Source organism: Mya arenaria, chromosome 6 (assembly GCF_026914265.1).
Source record: "Mya arenaria isolate MELC-2E11 chromosome 6, ASM2691426v1".
Taxonomy (NCBI): domain Eukaryota; kingdom Metazoa; phylum Mollusca; class Bivalvia; order Myida; family Myidae; genus Mya; species Mya arenaria.
In genome coordinates this window covers 30,534,786-30,556,948 of record NC_069127.1, presented here as the reverse complement: position 1 = coordinate 30,556,948, position 22,163 = coordinate 30,534,786, and the positions used below count along the sequence as shown (strand labels likewise).

General features: G+C 34.8%; 1 pseudogene; it reads right to left on the bottom strand.

Annotated features, from left to right (window-relative positions):
- Positions 1-2,493: 2,493 nt before the first annotated feature.
- The window catches only part of LOC128237701 (copine-9-like), a 47,919-nt pseudogene continuing 28,249 nt past the window's right edge, over positions 2,494-22,163 (bottom strand).

The window sequence follows — 22,163 nt, the reverse complement described above, 5'->3', positions numbered from 1 at the left end:
GAACCTTGTTCTTCGATTTGGGTAAGTCGTTGATCGGACGGGCATTTGGTGTGTAGGTGGCTTATGTGAATGCATAGTTTTAGATTGTTTGGGGGTTGGTGAGATCTACCTCGATGCAAAATTACTAATTATTAAATAACTATCAATTATTAGCCCATAAACACAGCATTTGCTTCGTCCAATAATATAAATGCCTCCTCTATAACAGTGCCAATATTTATATCAGTTAGCAGCCCGGGCCGATATGTGATATAGATATAAAGTCCGCATTTTAAAGAATTTGATTGGCTAATTAAACAGGGCCACAAAATGATACAGATTCGCAGCTGGAAATTCGGAAAAGGTAGCCATTTTATTTTGGTCAGTATTAAAATGTTTTGTTTGAAAGAGAAGTTTTTTGTTAGAAGTTAACTTTTTTTTAATGAATATAGTGTTTAAACTTTGAATTCTTTAATTGTATGCAGGTATTTAATAAAATTGTCAATGAATAAGTGATGTGCCATTGGCTCTGTTATTTGTCCTTTCGGCCTCGTGCCAATACGACTTCCTCGAACAAATAACAGGGTCAATGTCAAATCACTTATTTATTACCATATAGTGCAGAACCACTGTGGGTCATATTCTTCTCAATCATTTTGTATTGTGATATATATAAGGGTATAGACGAACCGTTTGATTGGTTGTAAGGCTAGTTGGGTCAATTTGTAAAAAATATATTAACTGTTCTGCAATATGCAGTGATTAAATGGTATATCGAAATTTCATATAGGCTTTAGGTAGGATTTGGGGTCAGTTGGGTGAAGGTCACTGCATGTATTTTGCTTATGTTAACAGCAAAAAGTGTATTTGAGTCATAACTCAAAAGAAGATTTGGACTCCATTGCTTGATGCATATTTGATGGCGTTATTAAGATATCGAACACGAACATTTGCTGTAGAATACTGACATATATAAATTTAAATAAGGACGTGAAACAACTGGTAATTTCTCCTTCCTTTCAATTATATACAATACTTATATAAAGTTCTCAGTTAAGACCTAACTTAACATACATATTTGTGTTATATTGAGACCTGTAATTACAATCACGGTTATCTGGCATTGCAGCGTTTCTAGTAACATTTACAGTAGCAATATTTACAACCAGTTTGAATGGTAATGAAATAGCGTATTAATATATTAAAATTAAAAAACACATCCATATATGGGGATATACGACCACTAGAGAGAAATATCCAAACAAAGAAGTCACATGACGATTTTTAAACAAACAACATGAAACACAATTCCAAATAAGGAATATAAAGAATGAATGAGAGCAAAACATAACAGCACATGTTCAAACGACGTATTTTAAGTTAAAAGTCATGAATCTAAGTAGCTTGATAATAGTCAAGCTAATAATTAATTGCATTTATATTGGAGAAGCACAAAATGCAACCCATGGAAATATTGCGCATGCCTCTGATACATGTAGAAAGTCTGGTGGATTAGCTCCTCGGGATATCATCTATTCATTACCGTTTGATCAACATCAAGTAGAAAATTGTGCTGTTGCTAAAAGCTTGGTGCTTGATGATGGCAAATCACTATGGACACATTACAGAGCGGAATTTGGAGCATATGTTGCTCCAGTTGGCTGTGCTAAGACACTACCTAAAAACTTTACAGAAAGCCTGAACAGTACTAACACGCTATTCGAATGTTCCAAGTTGTGTTCAAGAAAACAACCTAAGATAACTTATATAGGGATACAGAATGAAACGTGCTATTGTATGGCAGATCAAGGAGCGTATACAACTACGAAATGCCAAAATGATTCAAACATGAATAGTGCTAATGTTGCATACGTCTATGAACTAATTGATATAACTGTTGAGAGGGAAGGATATGCATGTATAACATCAGTCATGTTAAATAATAATTCAAGGATGAATGTCGCCTCTAAATGTTCCGAGAAACACCAAGGATTGTGTACAAGTAATAAAATGTGTGGTTTCGAAGCAGTCAAGGGAAATTGTTCGAATTACGAAAATACGTTCACTTCTATTGGAGAAGCCGTTTGCATTAACGACAAAACTATGTTCAAAGACGCCATTGACCAGACATGCTTAGCATATTCTGCGAAAATGCCAACCGAAATTATTCATAAAATGGATAGGTTTTTAACTTTCTCTGAAAGTATATATTTGAGCAGCGTGAGAACATTCAGAATTGTCGACAATGCCAAGTTTACATTTGATAATTCAACACTGCCATGTGTTTCTCTTTACAAACGTGGATGTACAATTAATCTTGAACCTGACCGATGTCAAAATGTTAACAGGTTTCGATGTATTTCAAGAGAGCAACCTGGACTAAATAAGAAGAACGATACAGTCATGCTTATTGCAATACTTATTCCATTGGCGTTGTTGCTTATATTGGCAATAAGCTTCATGGTTCGATTCAACTATGTGAAACGCACCCGCAAATCGGCAGATACATGTACACTAATTCTGAACCCCGAGACTCTCGAGCAGGATCATATCAGTACTGGCATATATGACTATGCAACAACTCCAATTGTTGCCATTTGTCCTACAAGGAGACAAAACATGTACATCGTTAGTCAAGACATTATATTAAATGAGCCACTCAATACGTATCATCCTCTGGAGAACGACAATACTATATGCCCGACAGATAATAATGAATATGACGTGACAACCACCAGTGGCAGGGGAACACTGCAACCCAACGTGACTAAAGTATATACATATAATCACGTACATCTTGGCATAAATGCAGGAGAGTATGACCATATAAGGCCACATGCAGAAGCCATAGTCACAAGGAAATGATTTATAATTTGATAATGGAACTTTTCTTTTCCTTAATTACATTGCTATGTTCTGTTTGTAAATAACAGTGAATTTATTGTTTATGATAAAAAATGTGATTTGTCTTTGTAGTTCGTTCCCTTTTAAAAGCCGCATATGATTGTCAATAATGTGCGTTTTTACAGAGGTAATAACAGCAGATATTTTTTAGTCCTGAAATATTGCCGGTCTGCCAAAAGATAGATAAAGGGGGATACATGTAAATTCATGTTCTTGTTCTCATGAAAATGACAGAGCCAAACAACAATCTTTACAACTGTACAATATACAGAAGTTTCAAATTCTGAATTGATTGTGGTTTTCATTATTATTGCGTATATGCATTTAGTTAAGAATGAAAGAATTTCGGTGTTGATGTTTTTTTTGACAGGATAATGATCTGGTTTTATACATGACCAATAATTTAAACGTAAATATTATAAGGAAAAAACATTCTGAAACCGAAAGTCTAACATAAAAAGAATAATTCCGGTTTCAATTAAAAAATCATTAAATCTCAAACAATAGAAGAATAGCCACTGAGACAATCAAAACGAAACCTAGACATGATCGGGGAAGTAAACGGTCTATTGTTCAATTGATATGTTTTATATGTCTCTTAAAGTCAAGTACACACTCAAGGTCAGTCAGTCATCATTAGGATTCAAGTGTGTGTGTGCATTTAAAATATTTAAATTCAGACTAGTTGGTCAATTTATATTGATTAATTTTTATTTTTTTTGCGTGGATAACATTTTGAAAATCACAATAATGACGCTTCTATTATGATATTTTATACATTTAAGGAAAGTAATGAGTTCAAACTTTACTCCGGACATGTTGACATAGTTTGATCACTTTCGTCCTTAAATTTATCGTTATCAATAAAGCTTTCATGAAATCTTTAAAACTTTAGCTTTGGTAAACAAAAATTGTGAAACAGTTTTTTTTTGCATTTGATCATTGGATATCCTTTATAACTTATTCCACTACCTCGAGGTGCAAACGTCAAACGTTCTGAGTGACATTCAAAACAGAAACCGAAAGAACAATTAATATTCACTCAAATCCTTTGAACGTTACTTTTAGAGAATAACTTGCCAAAAAATACAGCGTACGCCTTATTTTGTATACTTATTACAAAGTGACTAGATGAGTAAATGTTTCTATATTTTTATTGAACTAAAATGCAACAATACGATATTCGTTTATCTATAGTATATGACCTCCAGCACAAAGTACAAACATAACATGCAGTATGGATAAAAGTAACGCTATGTGTTATGTTTGCATTTAACATGGATGCAGAAAAAAGAGTAAATGTTGGCACACCATACAGAAATAATGTTTATTTTATATCATTAGCAATAGGAGTAAAGATAAATATAAATTCGGCATTTATATCAATAACACTTAAATAGGCTTATTATTCCATACCTCCGTCAACATAGTAACCTTTATAGTATAACATCTGCAAATGATTGTATAGTCACTGACGAAGAACCATTGTCAAGCACCGAGCCACAAGTTGGGAATTTGGGATCCGTTGCGATACTCACAGAGTTTCGACTTATTAAGCTGGTTCTAGAAGCCGACCGTCTACTAAGTCCTCTACCCTCGGTTTGACTTGTATTGATCAACGAAGCACTAAAGTGTGACCGTGGTAAACTGGTTGCACTTCGCTTGTTTGGTATGATATCCTTCCGTCGCATGTATTCTGTGATCTGCGATGAAATAACTGCCAGTGTTTCACGGGCCTACATTTGTGTAAATTAAAAAATGTTTAGTGTTATTAGTTATTTTTATGACCTTCATATGGCTGTAAAAACCTTTCACTATAAACAAGTGCACAATAGGTAATATAAGCTGATACATACCAGTCGGTCGAGATCAATGTTTTGTCCGTTTTCCGGTGAAAATGAAACGAAATGTGTATGCTTGCGGTTGAGTGACGTCGTTCTGTTTCTTAGGCCGACAAAACCTGTGCTATCTTGACTGAAACATTCCTGATCAAAAAATAAAGTTGACATACTGGTATTAAGTTTTGTTTGACCGTTTACATAGAGTTTGGCAAATGTAAGTAATTTAAATCGGATAGAGTTGTTAAGCATTGAATTCGACATTAACAATCAAAACAATAACACAGACTAAAACCTTTGAAATATATTTAAAAAGAAAATCAATTTAATATGACCCAACGTTTTGTTTATTTTTCCCGGAAAAACCAATGGCACAGTTCTTTCATTTATACCTTCAGCCTATTTTACATTAAACTGAACTGAAATGTTGCCGTTTAACTAAATCCAAACACCGCACAACAGTTTCATATTGTTTTAGTACATTAAAAACCTACGACGCTATAAAAAACTTACCATGAGCTTAAAATCTGCCCGACCCCGGTAAACACAACCGTTAAGGGCAAGTGGCTTATAGAGGTCAGGCGGTCAAGAACGCCATCTATGTCGTTCAAAATGCCATCCTAAAATAATAGAACACTTCTTTTGGAATCGTTTAAGACTGTCCCTGATTTATATAATTTATATAATGCGTTTTCTCCACCTCCAACATGACGTTCAAGAGATGGCACGTGTAAAGAAAGTGTGGGTGTGAATTGCGTTTATTGTATAGGCGAGATTTCTGATGATAGGCCAAATTTAACTAATCATTTTGGACTCTGAATTAAGTCTAGTGGGCTGAATGTTTGTAAAGAATTTGTATTAATGTATTATATTGTTTTGTTGGAGCAGCAATATCTCAAATGAAACATTCGAAAAATAGAATAGTTTGTGTTAACACCAGTAACAAATTTTAACAGATGTCTCTGAAATGTATTTAGAATTTAAAGTTTACACATTGACATGAATAGAACATTATCGCAACAATTTGATAAACTCTCTTTATCTTACCGTAATGACAAGCAGGACATGATAGACCTGGTTGTCCTGTGTGGGCTCGCGCACAGCCAGAGACTCAGCGAAGGAGATCACTGGCTTAAGTCGCGTGGGACCCGACATTCGTAAATGCTTCACAGCCCTTTTGTATCGGCTGATGGCGCTCTAGTGTAATTAAATAAAAGTTATAACCGTAAGTCAGTTATTTGCTTTACAATTTAGGTCATTTTTAGGTATTCTCCGGGAACGACAACTCATAAGCTAATGCTCCTTAATAATTTAACTGACATGCCCCTCACTAATACGCATTCCGCAAACTACCCACTTGGGTATGTCGGTTTTAAAATCTAGACTGAAGTTATTAGCAGTTCTCGAAATACATCTGGTTTTAAAATAATATTAACCTTGTTTAATCCCCTTCGTCGGAACTTTCACATTTCAAACATTGGCTTGAAAGAACACATTCAAAATTCATTGAAATGTCTGTCCTAGTTATCTACGATCAAACTTGTGCGTGAGGGGCGTCGCACGGATACATGGATAGCAAAGGGGTGTTAAAAAAGAGGTAATTAGAAAATTCTGGGATAGTTAAAAAATAAACTGATTTACGATGCGGCGTAAGAATAAATGTGTACGTCAACGTCTATCTAAACTGTTTAGTTGGGGCGTCCTAAGGGAGGCTGGGTAGCAAAGGGCTATGCAAAAAAAACAGTATTTTGAAAAAGATTAATTGAAACACCAATACTCTCAAAAATATATAAAAGAAACGGAAGATGTGTTGATTTTAGTTTAAGATCGTTACGTGATTACAGAACAACTATATTTTGACATTCGTGACATATATAATTACCTCAATTCCATATTCGTGAAATCTGTTCCAATCGTTCGAAAGTGGAAAACAGTAACTTATAACAGACGACATTTTCATCTTGGCGCCAAATCCCATCATACCTATTTCTCTTCTGTGCAGTAACGGCAAATAACTCCTCCTAACGTCTCTATAACTTCCATGTAAGGTGTTTTTTTATGAGACAAAAATGTAAATATACAGTATGAAGGTGTTGCGGAATGTTATTTACAATATGCTTTTGAAATATATAGATATATAGGGAAGGTTAAGCATTGCTTAAGCCTGTATCGAACATTCATAATAGTGTTAGAATTTCTTCCGCTATTTTCATGACTTTGTCCCTAAACTTTGTTCTTAAATATTTTTCTTATCAATACAATTTTAATAAGCTATTTGATAACTCGTAAACATTATTTTCGGATACGTCGTGAAGACTCATCGTCTGTTCAGATGTTCCGTTCGATGACTGAAACAGAACAATACTTTATATCTTTAAATTTAATAAGAATGTCACAGGGACATGGATACATGAAATATATACACACTTTTTTAAATTAAAACTGGCTGTAAATTACAGTATTGGAAATGTAAATAATGAAAGCACATAATAAAATAATGGCACATTGTGATACATAAATATAATTAAATTATGTCGGACAATAGAATACCAATTACATTATATATATATATATATATATATATATATATATATATATATATATATATATATATATATATATATATATACATGTCCACGCATCTTTTACAGAAATTATTTTTAAAAGAACGTTAGAAGGTCGTTATGAATTCCAATATTGTGGTCATAATTGCAATAGTTTCCATGCTATATTGTGTTTGCCTTTCTTCGAGGAATAAACATTTTGGTCGCAGACAGAAGCGGACACTTACATACCGTCAAGTCTATGGCGACGTAAAGGTTTAGTTCCATCCCTCCTGTGACATAATCCAATAACGAGTAGTCACAATCTACCCTGTAACAAGGATGAAGAAGCGATATAAAAAAACAAAAGGTAGCTGGTGAAATTGAAGAAAATATAAACAATTGCAATTACACGCATGTTGACATACGTTACAACTTAGGTTTTACTAAAGCCTTTACTTACTATGCGTTTCTTTCGTGGACACTGGCAATGAAAACAATGTGTTTGAAAGAGTGTTGCCCTTTACTCAAGGGAGGCCAATCGCTCTACATTATCATTAAAGGGTATATCTCTTTTCGTTGTCTTACCTAATTTGAAAGAAGCGCAAGTATCCGTTTTTTGTGATTTTAATGCTGTTTTGTCATTTTTCCTTCTTTCTTCGGCGCAAGGGGTAGTTCTTTGTAATAGCCTCCCCTAAAGTAAAAATAATGATCGAAACCAGTTATTCTTATGTATGGATCCTAATATAATACTAACAAAAACGATGGAAAGCCTGATGTATATCAATTCATTTCAATGAAACATTTTTAAATCATCACGAAATGAAGCATTGAATTTTAAGATATGCAAAAGGTCACACGTATGATATAAAGTGTCCTGTGTCTATGTGAGTCATAACCTCTATAAACATAATACATTCACAATCGAAAAAGGTACAGGAACAGGAATTAATATAGATAGAAGCACATGCAATTAAGTCGGTATGTATTTCTTCGAAAGTAAACTGGCTTTTAACAAAGCAATGTGATTCTTTCAAGATTCCAATATTTATTTTTGTGAGTAATTTACATGATCTGTGATTGTTTGCGAATGTAAAATAGTGCTAAGCTTATTTCTGTAGGAACGTATTGCTGTTAGATAAATTCCTTCTTTTTCAAATATGGTCTGTTTAACGAGCATGTTGATGGTGACTTGCATTTTACCAAATTGATGAAAGAAGTGCAAGAGTTTTCGAGTCGAGGCAACACATTTTTTCTAAAAAAGTATAAAACAGTAGTAAGTATAGAAAACATTGTTGTAAATCCTAAAGTATAAGTACCGTCATTTGAATTTATTTACAACAAGTTTGTGAAAAAAACTTTATATATATTTTTGCTGCCGATTTTATTACAGTTAATACTAACTATTTGGAAATTTATTTGCATTTGTTAGATACTATTCCACAATATAATATATCTGCCTCGCTTATGTAATTTGCAAGGTACGCATCCCAAATATTTAAGCATGCTTTGTGTCCTTGTATAAAAAAAATGATTGCGAATAAGCGTATGCCGCGAATTGATTGAAGGTTCATAGGATGCAGGTATCGACTTCAAATTGCTCATTCCATGTACACAAATGACTTTTTCCATGCAACGTAATATTCACTTATCATGCTTTTCTTTCATGTACTGCAAACATAGGGTAAATACTCCTTTTTTGAGGTCGTTACCATCTGCAAAAGCCCATAACAGTCCGAGTGCAAAGTATAACTTTGCAGATGGTAACGACCGAAAAAAGGTGGAGTATCGCTATAATTGCATAAAAAAACACGATCAGTTACTTTTGTGAATAAAAAACTGTCAAAAGTCATGAAATTAGAAACTAGATTTAGTTCAAAGTAACCTACTTAACAGGTACCTGTGCGATGTTATAAGCGGTGTTTTGGAAATGAAATACAAAACGCTCGAACAGGGACAAATCAATTAACAGTAGTTGGATTGCTGCTACGACGCCATTTGTTCAGTGTTGAGTCGATAGGAAAATGTGTTTTGTATCTTCTTTCAACACATATGTACATATGTTTTGGCAACTAATTTAAACCTGAAAAGTATGTGAAAATTGCGTAGCTGAAACGCTTCGTTGAAATCAGTCATGAAATGACAACTTCAATCTGTTCACCTTCAGTATCAGAGAAAAGATATGTTGAAAGATTATTTGTACATTGCATACGAAGTAATGGAATCATGTCCATATAAGGCTTTGTTCTGAATCCCACCGACAGAAATAACATCAGTTGGGAGGAGTTGGGAATGGCAACTGAAAACATAGGTGAATTTACTGAATATTGCACATTTTCTACCGTTATTTTTTATTGTTAACACACGCCGGTAACGAACGGAAAACACACATATTATGCAATAATGGAAAAAAATGTCTTTCCATATATTGGCCCTATCATCGAGAAAAGAGCGGCATATCCGGTTACATGCATTCATAACAATAATACTTGTCCGTAGTAGTTGCAGCAAATACAAAAGGGTTTACATAACTTGTTTAACTTATTTATCTAACCTACTTTTGTATAGAGTTTGGATCTCTTAGCGTTGCTACCCGTCGGCCCAGCATTTTAAAATCACCGGTTCCACTGAAGAAATGATAGAAATACCGCTACATTAATCAAAGAATTATTTCATCCAGAAGTGCTAAATGGATGATCAGAAAAGAAGAGAACACATCACTACGGTTATTTAACGAGGGCATATAGAGCTCATGTTAGTAAATATAACATATAAATTGCATGGAATGAAATATCAACATTATTCATATTTATATCATTGAGTGATGCTATCCAAGGTAGTAAATAATGTTAGTATCGTCCTTCCATGAATATTATCACTCAAAGGTACCGCCCCTTACACATACACAAACTAAAGTTACTGTAAACAGTGATGCATGTAAGAATGTGTTTTGAGGTTATCTGATTGATGAAAAGAAATGTATTGATAAAAAAACGCAAACAATGTCTTTGCTGTTTAATAAAGCATATCGAAGCTATGTATATTCGGTTACTTTGGTAATTATTTTATTGTAGTTTGAATTTTGACCTAAGATCAGATTGAGACGCAAATATATGTTTAATGCAACATTATATTGACTCACTGTTCAATACTATGCCTTTCTTTTCCTTGTTTTGTGGTAAACCAACTAAATAAACACACAATGGCCAGGAAGTTTATACCCAATATGCTGATTACGTTGTGTCAGATTATCAATTTTGCAGGCTTTATTTAAGATATAAATTTAAATGTAAACATATCTCTTGAAACTGATTCACAGAATAGCAGTGTTGTTATCATTTTCTTGTGCAAAAGTGTAACATGGCCGGTGACCAATCGTGAAACAAATACGAACTCTATTTCATTTTGGTAATAATGATGGTTATTACAGTTCACAAAGCCTACAGTTAACGTTAAACAAAATACTTCACATTAATTGAGCCATATCTAACGACTTGTATCATACAATCTAGTGGGCATACGTTTTCCTCTTATATAATAATACAATAAAATGTCAAGGTTTGATGACTCTAAGATTGCCATCCAAAACGACATAGAGACACTTCGAAAATAACTGAATTGTAAGGAAAACAGAAAAAAGAGAACCAGTTTGCATTGATCAGGGGAGATCAATGCTATGTTTTACCTTTTTCATTACCCGACAATGGGTAAGAGTTTTACATCTTGGACTTGAATCTTGCAAAAACGTTTATGTAACCGATTTATCAAAATAAAATTAAAACGTGTTATATATTTAGATAGTATGTCCTGATATATGCTCCATAACCAACTCTCTCACCAAAAGCAAAAGGAAGACGTTAAGTCACTTCGACAATGAAAAAACCCCTGATGTAATCAGTCAAATTTCTTAAGTTTAAGAAAAAAAGTATTTTGTTGTAAAAGATGTATCCCTGATAATTTATTTTTGTGTGTGAAGTAGTTCAGCTAATTGAATGAAGGAAACTTGTATCAGACTTTTGTTGAAATATATGTGGAATCTGAATTCAAATGTCTTTTGACAATATTTGTTAACGTAAAAATATTCAAACAATTTATTAAATCTATTCATGCCGTACTCTTTCTTATCTTTTTAAATAAGTTGGATATTCATACAGTAGAAAAATCCTTCTTTCCTGGTAAGCAACTACAAAAGGCCTTACATTGTGGAGCGATCATTACAAAGCACACGGCATTCACTATAAATATCAAGACTAATTTTGATGCAAAGCATCAAAGACGTCGCTTATGGCTTTGAAACATGACTAAAAGTATATTATGGCGGCATATAATTGCCGTAAGATACCCTGTAAACGTTCTCGAATTGTTTCGTGTTAACATCTTAGTTTTTGCGATAACTATCTAGCTAGCTAGTTAATATTCGCGTTACATTTTGGTAAGATAAAGATCGTCAGGCTATAACAGGCTTGAAAGTGCCCAGAACTGCCAGCTATTCCCTTTTTAGCTGTACAACATTAAAATGTTATTTAGTTATGGTTTCCGAATTCCACTTAACAAGTAACATACTTAGTGGTTAACGTAATAAGAATCGTGTTACCAATCAGATATACCTGCACTTTTGGCTACAAGCAGTAACTGGTTGACTAAGTACGGTTTGCTTATTTCAGGACGAGCTATTAAAAACCAATTACATGTGCCCAAATGTGTGTTATAACGGTACAAGTTAAACGTTTTTTTTGTATCTTGAAGTTTTCTTTATCTTTAATCAGTGAATACGAATGTTTGTTTATAAAGGTTGTTTTCTATTTAACATATTTGATAGCTTATTTTAAAATAAAAATGTTGCTGGTCCATTTTGATCACGTGACCCTACATGTTACAACATTGAGACCTATCGCGTTTACAAGCGACGTCAATAATAGTGTGAAGTATTTGGATACATTAGACCAATTTTGTTTTTAAGCACATTAACGATCACGATCATTGTTCAACTAAACCCGCCATCGGGATAAAACCGGGCAGGCTTTTTTAAATATCGACAAATAGATTTTGTCCCTCACCTGTGGTGCCAGACTTTAAGCTCGAGCTGGCGATCCCAATCTCCATTTCACACACGCTGTAGCCCAAGCTCGAAGGGACGTCATCTGACATGGAGCATACACTATCCGGTAAATTACATACACAAATAAATGAGTTCAAAGACCCTATGCCATGTCAGGAATTAAGCATTTTATGTTTGATACCGATTACGTCTCTCAAATGCTAAATAACTTATTCATATCTTAACTACTTGACTTTTATGTTGCAAACACTTGTTCTTTTCGATATATGCTAAGGTTTTTTCGATTGGTTATTGAATACCATCACAGCACAAAATGCGCATTAGTACACCCACCAATCGCCTATAGTATTACTCTTAAATACAAAGTTTGCCTCAACATCCATTTGATTTTCGGACAAATTAAGTTAAAAGGAAACCTGGGATGTTGTGTCTTCTTTTCCGTCTCTGTGCGATAAATTGGATGGAACGTCACATTGTCGATACTGAGGGATATCTCAAGGTACACCTCAGGCTGAAACAAGAGACGTCACATTGTCGATACTGCGGGATATCTCAAGGTTCACGTCAGGCTGAAACAAGAGACGTCACATTGTCGATACTGCGGGATATCTCAAGGTTCACGTCAGGCTGAAACAAGAGACGTCACATTGTCGATACTGCGGGATATCTCAAGGTACACCTCAGGCTGAAACAAGAGACGTCACATTGTCGATACTGCGGGATATCTCGAGGTACACGTCAGGCTGTAACAAGAGACGTCACATTGTCGATACTGCGGGATATCTCAAGGTAAACGTCAGGCTGAAACAAGAGACGTCACATTGTCGATACTGCGGGATATCTCAAGGTACACCTCAGGCTGAAACAAGAGACGTCACATTGTCGATACTGCGGGATATCTCAAGGTTCACGTCAGGCTGAAACAAGAGACGTCACATTGTCGATACTGCGGGATATCTCAAGGTTCACGTCAGGCTGAAACAAGAGACGTCACATTGTCGATACTGCGGGATATCTCAAGGTTCACGTCAGGCTGAAACAAGAGACGTCACATTGTCGATACTGCGGGATATCTCAAGGTTCACGTCAGGCTGAAACAAGAGACGTCACATTGTCGATACTGCGGGATATCTCAAGGTACACGTCAGGCTGAAACAAGAGACGTCACATTGTCGATACTGCGGGATATCTCAAGGTACACCTCAGGCTGAAACAAGAGACGTCACATTGTCGATACTGCGGGATATCTCAAGGTACACGTCAGGCTGAAACAAGAGACGTCACATTGTCGATACTGCGGGATATCTCAAGGTACACCTCAGGCTGAAACAAGAGACGTCACATTGTCGATACTGCGGGATATCTCAAGGTACACGTCAGGCTGAAACAAGAGACGTCACATTGTCGATACTGCGGGATATCTCAAGGTACACCTCAGGCTGAAACAAGAGACGTCACATTGTCGATACTGCGGGATATCTCAAGGTACACGTCAGGCTGAAACAAGAGACGTCACATTGTCGATACTGCGGGATATCTCAAGGTACACGTCAGGCTGAAACAAGAGACGTCACATTGTCGATACTACGGGATATCTCAAGGTTCACGTCAGGCTGAAACAAGAGACGTCACATTGTCGATACTGCGGGATATCTCAAGGTACACCTCAGGCTGAAACAAGAGACGTCACATTGTCGATACTGCGGGATATCTCAAGGTACACGTCAGGCTGAAACAAGAGACGTCACATTGTCGATACTGCGGGATATCTCAAGGTACACCTCAGGCTGAAACAAGAGACGTCACATTGTCGATACTGCGGAATATCTCAAGGTTCACGTCAGGCTGAAACAAGAGACGTCACATTGTCGATACTGCGGGATATCTCAAGGTACACGTCAGGCTGAACCAAGAGAGAACAAACTTGAATTAATTAAACTTTATCAATTTCGAAAATAATCACCGCATGCGAGTGATGTCATCAGGGGGAATGCGTTGTAACAATTGACATTACATTTTTGCAAGTCATATTACCACATAAACAAACAGCCATAGTTATTTTTGAATAGTTTTAATATTGTTTTTAAATTTTAAATGGTATATTATACAGTCATGTCAATGTCGTTTTACACGTGTACGTGGATACTGTTACAGGGATCATTTAAGCATCCGATGGCACATATGTATCGTCAATATCAGCACAATTGAAGGACGACGAGAAGGGGTTAACTTTACTTTCCCTCCAGTATTTCAGGGATGAGCAGTTTAAACCATTATTTTGATATTGAAAAACATACCCAAAGGCACATAACATAAAATTAACTAAAATGTGTGTGTGGCGGGGGATACCTTTTTGCCTATCAGTTTGCCTTTCTTGTTCAATTTGTGTGCACCGACATGGAACGACACCTTCTCTCGACATTCACGAATGCGCTCAGACGTAATGCTGATAAGTCCACGACCTCGCGCGCTACCTGAAAAAGAACGTAAAATCGATCTTCTCATTTCCAACATATCATACATCCACAATATCATCAAATAAGCTTTGTTTTTCATTTATCATCAATGTGAATCATGATATAAATATAAAATATCAGGTCAATGTCACGCTAAAGAATAAGCCGTTTTCTTTTAATCATACTTAACTCATGTAAGGATTATTGTTAATTGAAAAATTAATATTATCTTATGACGTTTTTTGTCAACATATTGGTCTATGTATCATTTAAAAACAGCGTAGGTAAGTAAATATCATAAATGATTCAATTAAGTGCGATCCATTTGTTAAACCTGGTACGCGGAGTGTTTTACAGTGAGTGCTGATATCCACTGCCGGGTCGACAAGATCAAGGGACGACAACTCCAGCGAGCCAACAAAGTCGTGATGATGGAGGTCCGGGGATCTGTCAGGGAAGATAATTCAAGCATACTTTATCACATATATATAGCAATGGGGTAACTAAATCGCACCTTATCGTTACAGTTTAAGGCTCGCCCGAACCGCCAATGTTTTGCCCAGGTTCGTGTACACATAATTAGAAATGATCGTAGTAACCAACTTTTGAATGGATTTTAAAAACAATATCCTAACGATTTTAAAAATATAGTACATTCAACCAATCCCGATTTAACCAAACCAAACATAATCTAATTAGCTGGTTCAGAATTCACCTGCGCGTTTTTGATTATACTATCAGGAAAGAAACATCTTATCCGTGTAATTGTCCAAGGAAATTCATGCGACAAGGCATTTCAACGCCTTTCAAAAGAACTATTTATCAGTAACAAGTGTTATTTTATTAACTAAAAATAAAAGCGACGTAAGTTATATAGGTTACAAACGTATGATTTATAAATTGTTAGTTTAGTCGTAATGGGTTGTAAGCAACATAAGGATACAGTTAATCGAACCCTATTTGGCGGCTGAAAATGGTCCAATGTATGATTTATATATTGTTAGTTTAGTCGTAATGGGTTTTAAGCAACATAAGGATAAAGTTAATCGAACCCTATTCGGCGGCTGAAAATGGTCCAATGTCAATTTCTAGATAACCTCCTGTAAGCCATTGACGCTAAGACCATGCAATACCACCCCAACATTATGGACAACGATCAACCATTATCAACTGGCTCTGCGTCGTGTCATTCAAAGTTAAGTGAAAGTCTAATGATACGCATCTTGCATCAACATGGCTGATTACCAACAAATAGGTGTGTTTACAACGTCGTAAAATTACTGTTTTGTAAATAACCGTATTTTTATAGGCTACTTGCCTACATCATATGAATGATGCTGCCAAACGTTGACGTCAAACTTTAACATCATGAATGTAATGTATGCTGTTCTGTAATTCTTTATATCATGATATTGTCAAATAATTAAGCCGTGACCTTATTTTTGTCAAGAAATCGATTAACACTTTCTCTAAACTTGACGTTGTTATAATATATACACAGAGAGGGCTTAATTGTGGCTCTTTATGTCCTAACCATACGTGCAGAAAATGAGTTAAGTGTTGTCATTACCATACAGTCATGTCCAATTGGTAGCAGAGATTCTCCTTTTATGCAATATAGAAAAAGAATATTGAGCGTAAAAAACAAGACATATTTATAAGTCATGTGCCATGTTGCAAAATTGTTTGTCGAGTGTAAATAATCTGACCAAACGTTGATGTTTTTAGTAGTGACCAAGTATTAAACAGTCAGAATACATAATAGGAAAATAAAACAATATGAGACGGACTGTGTCAATTCTCAAATATCACAAATATTTCAACATTGCATGTTATGTGAATCAAGTTTTCCTAAGTTTACAATAATAAAAAGATATACGAGTTTAAGATATACTGTGTGTATAAGTGAACATATTTGTTTACCTATGATCAATGTCGTAAACAGAAAACATGAAAGTTTGCAGCACGCTCGGATCGAAGTCCAAAACAAAGGATCCAACAAACTAAAATATGAATTGAGTAGATTGGAAATGGACAGCATGTGCATGTCATCGTAGATCGATATTTCTAATAACTTAATAATAAAAGTTTGACCTCTAAAATAACTTCATTTGAACAGCTTTCTGTATTATGTAGTAACAAATTATTGGTTGAGATATTTATTTTGCTGTTATATTGTACGCAATTTAGAACATGTTAAATATTTAGACAGCATCGTTATTTATTAATTTAGGCTAGGGTTTATAACACCTGCGAATAGGTTTCAGTGGTTGTGGTTTTCCGCATGACCGATGCTATATACAGCGTTGAAACTCATTTGTGAAGCAAGTTATTACAGTTATCCCAATGGCTGTCGTTGAAACACTTTTTCATGATTTTGTCCTTATGCTGAAGGGTCGACCGAAATTCTCGACGAAAAAGAATGATCGAGCTTAGAAACCATTAACCAAACCCATATTTGGATTTTCACTGGGTCACCCGGTGGCAAGGTTGTTGGCAAGGCGTTCGATTACCAAAAAGGACGCCGTGGGTTCGAGCCCGATCTGAGATGTAAGCCTCAATTTCGTTCCTACCTACAAAACTAGCCTGTACACTTTTCAATCGACCAATTTTGTACCTTTGGGTTTAGCGTATTCTTGATAGCTTCAGTCCGCCCGACCTCGCGCCACTGTCCACTCTTCTTAAGGGTATCCAGGTCCGTGCAACTCACCAGAATCTCGTAGCGCGTACCTGCTAGTGCACTTCCGGTACGCGTATGTCTACCCTTCTCCGCCTCTATATAAGATCTGACAGAAAATATACTTGGTCAGATCAGTCTTTTTTACACTTTGAGAGCAGTGGGTGTTTTAACCTTAAGCACATACCGTAGCAAAAGCTACGTCCATGTATATCAATGTTCAAATGTCTCTATAGTACATCATGGGTAATAACTACACAACATGTTTACCGTAGTTACTGGGACTTACTTAACTTGAACGTATTGTCATAGTGAAGCTGTGGAAGAACTTTTATGTCTTTCAGGTTATGGCTGACTTAAAGCTAGTGGGATGTAAATATGTTTGAGTCTCTAGTTCATTATCGATTGGGCTCTTGCCTTGTGCTCCTAAACGGGGTTTAATTTCGAAACAAGGCGCGTCCCTATAGTTTTTATTTTATTATTAATTTAAGATTGAAATAGTTGCATGTCCCCGCCGCCATCATTGAAAACACCTCGTTGTTGATTCTATTCTTATAACAATAAAGAGCTAACATAAACCATTCTTCAGAGCGAATGTCTTTTACAAGATTGAGCTTAGGAAGTACCCTACAAAGAATCCGTGACCCATTCTTTTAAAGTATATAAGTCGTAACTTTAAAATCCTTAAATCTCCAGAAACATTAGAAATGACAACAAGTATATTTATTTCATTTCTTCTCAACATTTTATTCATCGCTTATACTTGCCAAAGTTCAATTAACGCAGTTATATAGCAAATCACAAAAATGAGACACTAAAATCATTTTTATTTACAACTATCTATTGATTAAAACGGGTTCCACGGCCGTTATTCGACGAACTACCTTAGTCACTTCATGATTTAAGTCGATTTCCTCAAATCAGTCCGATTAAAACAAAGTAAAAGTGTTTTAAGTATATACATGATATACGATTGATAAATATCAAGTATTATAGATAGTGTATATTGAGTTATAAAATGATGTTATCAATGAGATAATACCTTCACTTTGGAAAATACCTTATAATTTCAGATGCTCTTGAATAACGATCAGGCAAATTTGAAACTGAATTTTATTAAATCCGTTCCAAAACTGCTAGCTTATCACGATTTATTAAAAGATACACCGTTTAAAATGATCAATTTAGCGCTATTACAATTAAATATTTATGAAGTCATAATAATGCTCGTATAGTGAGACAGTTTGTATAATTCAAAGACTTATTAGTAACATATTAACTAATTATACATACATTTCACAATATAAAACAAACCTTTAATAAGTGATATCTATCCTTCCAGTGAATCCATCATGTGTCGACAGAAAACACTGTGGAAGTATGTATTTTTTTAATTTACCACCTGTATAATTTGTCAATAAAATGTCGAGGATATTTTTCGTTTTAAAGTTTATCGACGAGTTTGACATAGCATGGCAATTTACGCCAAAGAATAAGCAACCTGAGAAATTTAATCCGATTTTATTTCGATTTAATTGCGAGACAATCCGAGTACAGTACCGGCTTTCACAATGTATAAAAATTAGGGATGGCAACGAGTAGTTAAATTAATACTCGAGTACTCGGACGATCGTTCGATCGAGTACTCGGGTACTCAATTACTCGGAAAAATTGAATATGTGTTCGCGGACAAGATTGTCTATACATGTATCGTTAATGACGTATATTGTGCGTTGGTCGTATTATTGGTCATTTTCACCTTTAAAGTAAACTTTCATTACGTATTTTAACAAAAAATGATATAAAAAGAAAACAAATGTTGTTTCAGGTCTTTAATTTGTCTTATTCGTTTCATTTTATACAAGTATGCACTGCAGAAATGAACAACAATCAGAATAACAATGACCGAAAATTAATAGCATACATAAAAATAGTGAACGAAATTCACTTGTTCAGTTGTTTACTCTACACTTATTTTTTTTAGAAATGAAAGTTTTTCGTACTGTGTAATTGTTGTTTTCCGCATTAATAGTCATAATTCTTGATTTAAAATATCAACCAATCAATTGTGATAATCATTGCAAAAATAGTTAAAATACGCCCATTAAGAAATCAATTTTCGTACGGTCGATACTCTTTCGCTCGTAAGCGTCCATTGTTTGGTGAAATGTCTCTAATTGGTATACAATAAATTGTGTAGTTGAAAGTACCTCTATCATAACTTCGCTAATTGACATCAGTGCTAATTTGAAATACGGGTCCTTTGTTGACAGTTTGCAACTATCACAACAACTGTCAACTAATTGATTGAGGTCAATTGTGTACACAGCGGGGATTAGAGGGACCGTAAATTGTCCTCTTGGCAACTAACCAGATCTGATATTTTGTCTGTAAATCGTGTATTTGGTGAATTTTATAAATGTTTTTTTCGAGTACTCTAGTAGTGATTTGGTACTCGAGGACTCGGAAGTTCGATCGAGTACTCGTTGCCATGCCTAATAAAAATATTATTATCATCTAACCTTGACAATAACACATAATTTGTCTGTCTTGTCTTTCAAAAAATAGATTTAATAAATCACCCCATTGATGCACTGTGATAATTAATTTTCACTACAATGTATATACTATAAATCAATGCCTATAGAACTCCCAAATGAAAGGCGTTTTTGAAAAAAAAGCATTTTAAGTGAATGGTTAAGTTGATAGTCTCTACAAATATTAGATTAGAAGGAAAGTAAATTTATATTCCGCATTAAGTTCTGATTTCAACAAGGTACATGTGTACCAAAAATCAATATATCTGGTTAGAGTCAAAGAAAATGGAAAAGTCTGCTTTAAATATCGATGCAAATACAAGCCAATGTTCAATATTAATGCTTAAGGAATTACTGTTTATGACACAACAGACAATAGTTGTACATAGAAATACAATTATCACCCACACAAGTTATTATGACAAATATAATCACGCTTGCCGATTAGATGCACTTAGAGCTATTCATAAAATAATCCTTATAATTGTGTGAGTAATGTATTTAAGCTTAAGCGAATTAACATAATAAACACTACTGACCATTTCATTTAAGGAATGAATTTCGGGGTTGGTGTCATGATCGGGGTATGAACGCAATTGGGCTGATCAAAGTGTGTGGAGTCCAAAGGACTCCACGCGTATTTTGACCAGCCCAATTGCGTTCATATCCCCGATAATGACATAAACCCCGCAATTCATAACTAATATTTATAACTATAGTTCATTATTTCATGCATTTTGTTTTTAAATACTTCATTTTATTTATGAAAACCTTTCAGTAACCCTTTCTTACCCGTTATGTAAATAGAACGAAACGACTGTAACCGGAAGCATTTTTTTCACTTCGTTTAAGGAATGGAAGTTGCAGAGTTAATATTGTCTGGTTAATATCAATTTTGCCCTAAATCCTACTCAAATATTTATATCAGTATTGCACTGGAATTTTCTTATAAATTCCGCCATTCACCCTAATACATTACTTTAACCTTATTGAATAGATTACATCCCCCATAATCAGTAGCGAGTTTCATGCCTAGGGAGTCATGTTAACATCTGAAATATCCTATTGATAGCTGTCCCAACGCCCAACGAGCTTTACAACATAAATACATCGGATCCAAAGTCTTATCATACCACATCGAAATCGATTTAAACTAGAAACTCCGAACTGAAACAAAACCATGTTTTTATTTTGTTAAATCACTGTTACACTGACAATAATCAACAGAGCATCAGCGAGCTTCATTTTTTCTTATAAACCCCAAATACTATGTACATCTTGATTTGGTTCAAGTCTAATCAATGCATATCAATAAATTTTGATACGAATTCCTAAATGTTATTAGTAATTAATGTAGGTACAATTCACATATACAGCGTATAAAATGTGCAATGTTTTTAAATTTGGAAACATGCTTTACAGGGGTGGCTCAAGGATTTGACGTTAGAGGAGGCGTAACTTGGCTACGCAACATCTTGACTTGCGCCCCTCAAAATGTCTTCGGTTTTAAATGTCTGCAGCAGGGTAAGGGGTTATTCCCATAAGAAAGAAACACATTTTTAATCTTAAATAGCTCATTTTGTTTTGTTTGTATTCCTTTTGTCTCCTTTATTGAAATAAAAAGTAAGTTTTGACATTTTGGAGGGGGTGGGGGGGGGGTGGGGGTAGCGCCGAGACTCGTTCCGAACTGTATACGTTAGTGCTTTTTGTTACCTATTATTTTTGTATAATTATTTTGATTGCAGGGGTGATAAAGTTCAAGATTACATGATCTTTTTCAACTTTATTATTTCAGGTCATGGCTTACTTCACAGTGAACGGTTTGCACGTCGTCTCTCTGACGTCATAAACAATGACAATACATGTCCTTAGATGCAATTAGGATTAAGTTGTTCACTATATTCACCACCTTTATATTGTGTCAATAAAGACCCTAAAATATTGTTTATTAATTATTGCGTTGGTCTTCCTTTTTGAAAAGCACATGGAAACTTTCGCCAAAGAATCAGTTACGTGAGAAAAGTGATTTTCTTCAATAAATTTGAATTAGTGATTAGTTTAAACAATTTATTGCTTTGTAATAAAAAACACATATAAGTACATTACTGCTTTAACATTATATGAAAAAATATAATGATGCTTTAACATTAGCATTAAATAATAAATTGTC